Here is a 9,368-nt window from a genome sequence, read left to right as displayed (position 1 = left end):
TCATATTTTTGTTGGTTTTTATCTAGGCTTTTATTTTAAAAATTTACTATGAATCGTAAAATACCATTAGGGGACAATAGTAACATCGATGCCTGGAGTCAGTTGTAACGTTATAATTATCCCCGAACTTACTAATTCATTTTAGTATTGTTTTGTACAATATTATTTGTTGCGTTTTTTAATATTATTTGTACTTTTCTTTACAGAATATCGCTAACAAAAAAAATGCAAGATTAAAAAAAAATTATACAAAAGAAGTGTTTTTATACAGACATTTGAAGAGGTTATCAAGGATCTGTCATCCATTCGTGTAGCTGCAAAAAAGAGTACGTATGACTTATTTCTGGCAATAGTGTTTTCTATAATACAATTTCTAATATTATGCATTTTTATAGAATGCCGCTAACAAAAAAACGCAAGAGGAAATAAAAGAAAAAGATAAAAGAAGTATCTTTATAAACATATAAAGGCATTGAAGAGGAAGGACCTATTATTTATTCGTGAGATTACAAAAAAAGTAGGTAAGCTATGTGTTATATATCTCTCTGGTAAAAAAAGTTGATAGAGAACGATTGAGAATGATAGAATTTCTATAAATTTGTATCGTATTGTATTCTATAAGTTTATATCATATTCTATCGTTGACCTCGCGAGCATCATGATTGATTGGATATGAATCCTATCGTATTTTATCGGATTCTATAAGATTTGTACAAAATTCCTATAAGATCTGCTTCAAATTGGTGAATTCACGAACTAGATTCCATATTCAAAATGATAGGATTTTTCTATCGTTATCTATCAACTTTTTTACCAGGACTCTTTGTTGACAATATTAATGTTTTCTATAATATTTATATTTTTTTTTCACAGAATGCCTTAAACAAGGAAACGCAAAACGGAACGAGGCACAAAAGAAATGTGTTTATATAAACAGGCACTTGAAGAGATTACAAAGAACAATTTATCTATTTTTGCGGCTGCAAAAAAGTATAACTTGTGCCATATATCTCTGATGAGATATATTAGGTGTTGGAATTAATTCGTAGCGTTTTTAATGAAAGAATGTTATTTATTTCACATGAGCATTAAAAAATACATTAATGAAAGTACTTCCCATCACTTGTAAAACGCTACGAATTAATTCCAACACCTAATAAAAAGAAGAAAGATTTTGCGAATGAGAAAGATGACAGAATTTTCTGTTACTGTGGATATAAAAGCTGTAATAAAATTTTTACTACAGAACAGGAAAAGATTATGATAAATTATATTGTAAGAGCTGCCGAAATATGCTACGGTTTTTCGCCTAAAGAAATTCGACAATTGGCTTATGAGTCAAAAAATATAATTTGAAGACCTCCTCCATGGGACGAAAACTGTCTAGCCGGTCAAGATTGATTTTCTTCTTTCATGAAGAGAAATTCTAAATTATCAATAAGATGTTTACAACCTACTAGTCTTTCTAGAGCTACAAAGTTTTAATTCTACAAATGTTAATTTATTTTTCGACAATTTGGCAAAAGTGTTAGATAGATATCATTTTGAAGCTAAAGACATATATAATATTGATGAAACTGGTGTGACTACTGTCCAACGACCTAATAGAATTGTAGCAAAGAGAAAGACAAGACAAATTGGAGCTCTGACATCGGCGAAACGTGGAATACTAGTTACGGTTACTGTAGCAGTTAATGCTATAGGAAATTCTATTCCTCCTATACTCATTTTTCTGCGAATTTGGTATCGAGAACATTTTGTGACAGACATGGTCCTGTAGGATGTATTGGAGCTGGTAGTGCCAGTGGATGGATGCAGGAAGAAGAATTCCTCATATTTTTGAAACAGTTTCAAAGTTATACTAATTCATCAGTGAATTATAAAGTTTTACTCTTATTTGATAATCACTCTTCACACATTTCTATACAATCCTTAGATTTCTGCAAAGAAAATGATATTGTTTTGTCGTTTCCACCACATTGTTCACATAAATTGCAACCGTTAGATCGTTCAATATATGTATAGTCCTTTCAAAAAAGCTGTCAATTCTGCCTGTGATAATTGAATGAGAAATAATCCGGGAAAAACAATGACCATATACAATATTCCAGGAATTGTAAAAACAGCTTTGCCTCTAGCGCTTACTCAAAGTAATATTCAAGCAGGATTTACTTGTACTAGGATTTTTTCATTTAATAGAGATATCTTTAGTGAGTTAGATTTTGCGCCATCATATGTTACTGATAGAATGTCTGAATCAAATATTCTACATTCTTCTGTAAGTTCACAAATAATCTACAAATAATGATACTGAATCTCAAACATCATTCATCGGAAATAAAGTTTCTCTTGAATATCAGATATCCACAAACACTGATAATGAAAGCCAAAGATTGCCGATCACATCTAATTTTGTTGTTCCGCCTATTCTTGAAACAGCCAAGACCAATACAGAATTCCAACAAGAATCAGACAGCGTTACTGTATTTTCCCCAGAAAATATTAGACCATTTCCTAAAGCTCCTCCTAGAAAATCAACACGACAAAGGAAAAAAAGAAAATCAGCCATCTACATAGATACGCCAGAAAAAAAATGGATTGAGTATGACGAAAAACAAAAGAAAAGAATAAAAAAAATTTACAATGTAAACCAAAGAAGTCTAATACTATTGAAAAACAAAAAAAGTTTTAAATTTTTATATGTTATTCCTTTATATTTTAATTTTATATTTGTTAGAGGGAATATATTTTTTTCGTTTTGTCCTTTTCATAAATTTTATTATCATTAAGTATATGCAATATCTACATACAGGGTCCATTATGAAAGTAATGCGCATGATTTTATTGTGACGCGAATATCCATCGTAGCGGGGTAAAATGGGTCGGGAAATGTGGTGGGGGGTCTGCCCTTCCAAGACAGCCGGTCGCCAGTTTGCTCCGAGCAGTCTGAGTGGAAAGACGTGTCTCCGCGTGAAGTGTGTTTTTCGACTTTGTAACACGGCGCAATGAAGCGTTCGCTTGAACAGCGATACGCCATCAAGTTTTGCGTGCGACTTGGAAAGAATGCAACCGAAACATTCCAGATACTTCAAGAGGCCTTCAAGGACGACTGCATTCAAGGTCACAGTCCGGGAGGTGGCACAAGGCGTTCAAGGAGGGCCGGGAGGAGGTCGCCGACGAACCCCATTCTGGACGCCCAACAGAATGACGCCCAAGAGAATCTGCAAATGCGCAAGGTCTGCGCGAAGCTTGTGCCGAAAGTGTTGACGGAAGACCAGAAAGAACTTCGAGTTTCGCGCTGTCAAGAATTGTTGGATTTGATTCAAAATGAGCCGGACTTTCTTAACTCTGTCGCAACCGGAGACGAATCTTGGATGTTCGAGTACGATCCAAAATCGAAAAGGCAGAGCAGCGAGTGGCACTCAAAATCATCCCCCCGCCCCAAGAAAGCGCGAATGAGCAAGTCTCGCATCAAAACGATGCTCATTGTCTTTTTTGACGTCCGAGGAATCGTCCATTTTGAGTTTGTACCGCAGGGAGAAACTGTCAACTCAGCCTTCTACCTGGAGGTGCTCAAGAGATTGAAACGCCGGGTTGCGCGCGTGAGGGCTGACATCAAAGACGCGATTAAGCTCTACCATGACAATGCCCCCAGCCACACGGCCTTCATCGTTGCCAACTACCTGGCCCGGAGCAACACCCCGGTGGTCCCCCAGCCCCCTTACAGTCCCGACTTGGCTCCGTGCGACTTTTTTTTGTTTCCCCGTCTGAAGAGAGAGCTGAAAGGAAAGCATTGGGAGTCCGTGGAAAACATCCAAAAGCATGTTACAACGTTCCTAAGAGACATTCCCGTCGAGGAGTTTCAGCGTGCTTTCCAGGCGTGGCAGACACGTCTCCGCAAGTGTATTGATTCAGGGGGAGAGTATTTTGAAGAATTTTGAGCATTTGTACCGCTACGATCAATAAATCTATTTTTCCCAGAAAATGCGCATTACTTTTATAATGGATACTGTATATAGTAAATAGGTACATATATTGTAATAATAATAATATATAATAAATGTTCATAATTATACAAAGAGTTTTATTAATAAAATTAATAAAATAATCATTATTTTATTTATAAATAGTGTGGTACAATTGTCCCCCTCTACTGTTATAATCGTTCCAGGGGTTAGGACGGTTGTAACAAAATTCCTCATAATCTTTAAACAAACATAACTTTTTTTCTAGTTATATTAAAAAATTGAATCAAAGAAAATTTTGTAACTAAATAAATTCTACATCTAACGGTATATACTTTTTTAAATGTAAATATTATATTTTAACTGTTATAACACTTCAAAGTCAAAATGTTACTTTTGTCCCCGGTCTCCCCTAATTACGATTGCTCCTCAGAAAAATATCGGACCTCAAGAGAGAATATATTCTAAAAAGGCTGCAGTTATAGATAATAGAAGGATTAAGAAATTAGTATGTGTTAAATTAAAGGAATTGTAGTAAATATTACATCTAATATGTAAATACATAATATGTAAATATTACATCTAATATGTAAATACATGCAAATAAAAAAAAGTGAGGCTTCCTTTATATGAATATATTGCGTATAATTCATCCGTTTGGGACATTTTGAATAATATGGATAATTCTATTAAAAGCGATAGAGATATTGGGGCAATAATAAATAGATACGAATATCTTCTGATAATTTGAATTATTAGGAAAAGATCTAATAGAGAGCCGAAGTTTCATCAATAGGAAATATTAATAGGATAGGGGAGATGTAATGTTTAATTATTTCATTAATTTTTTTTATATACTTATTTATTATTGATTAAACATTTTTTTATATAGTTATTGATTAATTAATTTTTCGTAAGGAAGAAGATTTAATAGAACATATTTTAATGATTATAAATATAGATATAAGTAAAAAGAATATACAGAGTAAGGTAATATTATTGTAGGGTAAAAGTACATATAAAAAATGTTATCAAATATCCTTTTGTTAATATTAATAGAAAAATTTATATTAAAAATATTAGAGTTTATAAAAGTTAAATGAAAATTGGAAGGAGAGAAAAAATAAGAAGATTTATTAATTGGAATTTTTATTATTGTGAGTATGAATATTATGAAAGTTAAAATTATGATAAAATTAATTAAATAATTATTTTTTATATTGGAAATTAATCTTGTAAAATATAGAAAAATGATAAGTAGCCCGCTAATTAGAGTAAGGAATATTATGATCGAATATAAATAATTTTTTGATCAGAATGATATTATAAAAAAGATTAATAAGGAGTAAAAGATTAGTAGAATGATTATGGATTAGTAGAATGATTATGATATTAAAGGAATTGAAGGAGTGAAAAGATAAACATAATGAAAAATTAATAAAAAAAAATAAGGAAGATAACATTAGAGAATTTAGTCTAATTTAGAATAATTTTAATTAAATTTGGTTAGTATTGTGGATGAAGTAAGATAAGAAGAAACATTAAGAAGTGAAGAGAGTTAAAATTTTTATTTAAGTTAACTTGTAGATTAATGATTAATATTTAGAACACAGAATAATATTAATATTATGTGTTAAGTTGTTTTGTTTGTAATGAATAAAAAAGGAATAATAATCAAAAAATAGTTTATAGAACAGAATGTTAATTTTGAGGAGATTAAAGGAGATTAAAGATATATATTGGAAAATATTTTTTTGATTTTTTTAATTTTAATAAATTAGTTATTTTATATCTTTAATTTACAAAATTAATATTTTATTTAGAATAAAAGCTATAAAATATATTGAATAATTATAAAATATATTGAATATTAATAATTAATAATATTTTTAGATATTATAGTTTATATACAAGTTTTTTTAATTTCTTTATTATTATTAGTATGTATATTAATATATAAGCATGTTAATTATATTGATAATAATTGAGTTATTGACCTATAGTAAATATGTCTATAATTATGTATATTGTTATAGTTCAAGTAGAGATAGAATTTTATTTCATTTATTATTTGATTTTTAGAGTTTGTGAGAGGGTATTGGGATTACGTTTATTAGTAACGATTGTTCGATTTAGTGGAAATGATTTGTATTACACATTTAATTTTAAAAAATTTTAATAGTGAAGAGGCCAGGAGAGAGGGAGAGAGAGGGTGGGCATAATAATTAAGGGAGAAGTTTAAGTTAAATAAAATTTATGTCATTAATAAAAAAATATATTAATTATTATAAAATATGGTAAAAATATAGATCAGAGGAGCCACCTCCAATGACCTTGATATATGTTGTCAAGGTCATGACCCCGAGTGACCTTGAGGAAATTTTAATTGCAGGACGTTACTCGTTAAGAAGTTATAAACCAAAAAAGTTTAAGAAATAACTTCTTCTTTTTACTATATGCTTTAAAGTACATTCCCCCCTGTTTCAGGGGCGCCCGATTCTCACGTTCGACTCTCACCCCCCCTCCTCCCCCTGCTTCAGGGGCGCCCGACTCTTACCTTCTTGTAAGTCATATTAATGAAAATATATGAAATTCATGTAAATACATTTTCAAAGTTTGTAAAGCGTCTTACTTGTGTCGAAATAATTTGACTAACTGAGACTAACTGAAATATATCGATCGATACTATTCAAAGTGATTGAAGAAATTAAAACAAAGATATATCAATATATTGTAATTCAAGATCAATGTATTGATCTCGCGAAGCGAGATTTACCTCCTCTCCCTCTCTACTTAGGAAGGCAACAACTTTTCACGCGAAGGTAAGAGTCGTGCACCCCTGAAATAGGGGGAGGGGGAGTGAGAGTCGAAGGTGAGAGTCGGGCACCCCTGAAGTAGAGGGAGGGGGGGTGAGAGTCGAAGGTGAGAGTCGTGCGCCCTTGAAGCAGGAGGAGAGGGAATGTACTTTAAAGCAATAAATTCATATAGTAAAAAGAAGTTATTTCTTAAACTTTTTTCGTTTATAACTTCTTAACGAGTAACGTCCTACAATTAAAACTTCCTCAAGGTCACTCGGTCATGACCTTGACAACATATGGTCAAGGTCAAGGTCATTGCAGGTGGCTTCCCTGCTATCTACATTTTTACCTAAAATATTATTCATTATATAAAATTTAAAATAATATAATAAATAATATAAAAGTAAATATGTTTATATTTAATATAATTATATAAAGAGAGATATTAAAAGTTAATATTATTAATATGTAGTATATAGATATAATTGAAAGTTAATATATTAGGTGTAGTAAAAATAATGGATTTCTTTTTACTATACCTAACATAATAATACAAAAAATTTATTTATTATTGTATTTTATTTATTATGTATAATATCAAAATAAAGTGTTACAATATTAATATATTAATAAAAATAAAAATAAATTAATATTTATTAATTTTTTTAGATAAAAATGTTAATTAAATTTATAATAAAATTTATTGTAATAATTATATTTATAAATTTTATAGTTATATTTAGAAATAATATAGTTATATTTTATTATTATTTATGTTATTTATTTAGTCTTATACTGATTTTTATATATATAGATTATATAAGGCTCATGTTGAGGCTCCTGTTTATGGGTTTATAGTTTTAACAGGGGTATTATTAAAGATGGGGGGATACGGATTAATTCGATTATTAGAATTCGATTATTATATTATAAGGTTAAGATAAAATATAATTATTTGATTTTTAGAATTGGGATTATTGTAAGAATTATAGTAAGGATTATAGTAAGAATTTTATGTTTGGTACAAATTGGTATAAAAGTATAGTAGCTTATTTTTCCATAGTTCATATGAATTTAATGTTGTGTAGATTATTGACTTTATTAAAGTTGATGTAATTGGGAAGGCACATAATGATAATTTCTCATAGTTTATCTTCATCTGGGATATTTTATATATTAAATTTGTATTATGAACGATCAGGGAGATGATTACTGTTCTTAAATAAGAGTTTGGTAATTTACCTACAGCTATAATATGGTGGTTTTTATTTTGTATTATAAATTTTTCTTTTCCTTTGTCATTAAATTTTATAGGAGAAATAATAATATTGATAAGAATTTTAAATTGGGATATTAATATATTTAATATTAATTTGTTTTTTTAGAGCAGCTTATTCGTTGTATTCATATGTATCATGGGAAGAATATTTATCATGAAAATAAAATTTATAATTCTAATTTAAAGAATATATAATTTTAATTATGCATTTTTTTCCTTTGTTAATATATTTGTTAAATTTATTATAATTATATTTATATAATAGAATAGTAAGAAATTAAACAATTTAGGTTTAATTATTAAAGAATATGGAATAAAAATTTAAGTAGTTTAAAAGGAAAAATTTTAATTTGTGGAATTAATGAAACTGTAATAATTTTAAAAATAATTTTAATTAATAATTATTGGCGTTAATAAATAGTTAAAATAAATAATATTATTAATATAAAAAATTAATTTTATTATTATTTAATATTACTGTTATATTATAAAAAATAAATAAAATATAAATAAGATTTTATTAATTATATTAATGTTATATTATAAAAATAAATAAATAAAACATAAATATGAAAGGAAAAATTTTTTGTATAGTAAGTAAAGGATAGAAGGAAAAGAGTGAGTATAATAAATCTATAATCTTTCATATTTATTAATATTTATTATAATAAAGTAAGGATTGGATTTATTTAAAATAATTTAAATAAAAAAAAATAAAAAAAATTATTATTAAGTTAAGGGGATATTAATTATTATAATATTTAAAATCTTCACCAGTAAATAAAGATAAATAAAAATAATCAAACAACATCTACAAAATGTCAATATCATGATGCTGCCTCAAATCCAAAGTGATGATAAAATGAAAAGTGAAGATTATAAAGTCAGATTAAGCATACCAATAAAAATAGGATTCCGATGATAACATGAATTCCATGGAAACCTGTTGCAATAAAAATTTGATCCATAAATAGAATCGGCTATAGTTAAAGGAAAGCTAATGTATTCAATTAACTGAAGAATTGAAAAGTAAATTTCTAAAATAATTGTTATTAAAAGATTTTTTTTTCTTTCTTTTATATCTTTATTAATTAAGAAATGATGGGCTCAAATAACAGTCAGAGGAAACTAGAATAATAGTGTTTATGAGAAGAATATCAAATGGGTTAAATGGAATGATACTTTTAGAAGGTTATAATTATCCAATTTCAATCCTAGAGGCTAAAAATGAAAATATATTCAGAAAAAGGAAATAAAAACAAAATTTCTGAAATAATAAATAAGATTATGCCTATCTTTATGCCTTTGAATACACAAATTGAATGA

At 28.4% G+C, this 9,368-nt stretch overlaps 1 pseudogene; it reads left to right on the top strand.

The window, feature by feature from the left end:
* The first annotated feature begins 1,695 nt into the window (after positions 1-1,695).
* On the top strand, positions 1,696-3,985 carry LOC147910856 (uncharacterized; annotated as a pseudogene).
* Positions 3,986-9,368: the final 5,383 nt, after the last annotated feature.

This window comes from Acromyrmex echinatior, chromosome 1, assembly GCF_024713525.1.
Source record: "Acromyrmex echinatior isolate Ae372 chromosome 1, ASM2471352v2, whole genome shotgun sequence".
Lineage (NCBI taxonomy): Eukaryota > Metazoa > Arthropoda > Insecta > Hymenoptera > Formicidae > Acromyrmex > Acromyrmex echinatior.
This window is presented reverse-complemented; position numbering and strand designations above follow the sequence as displayed.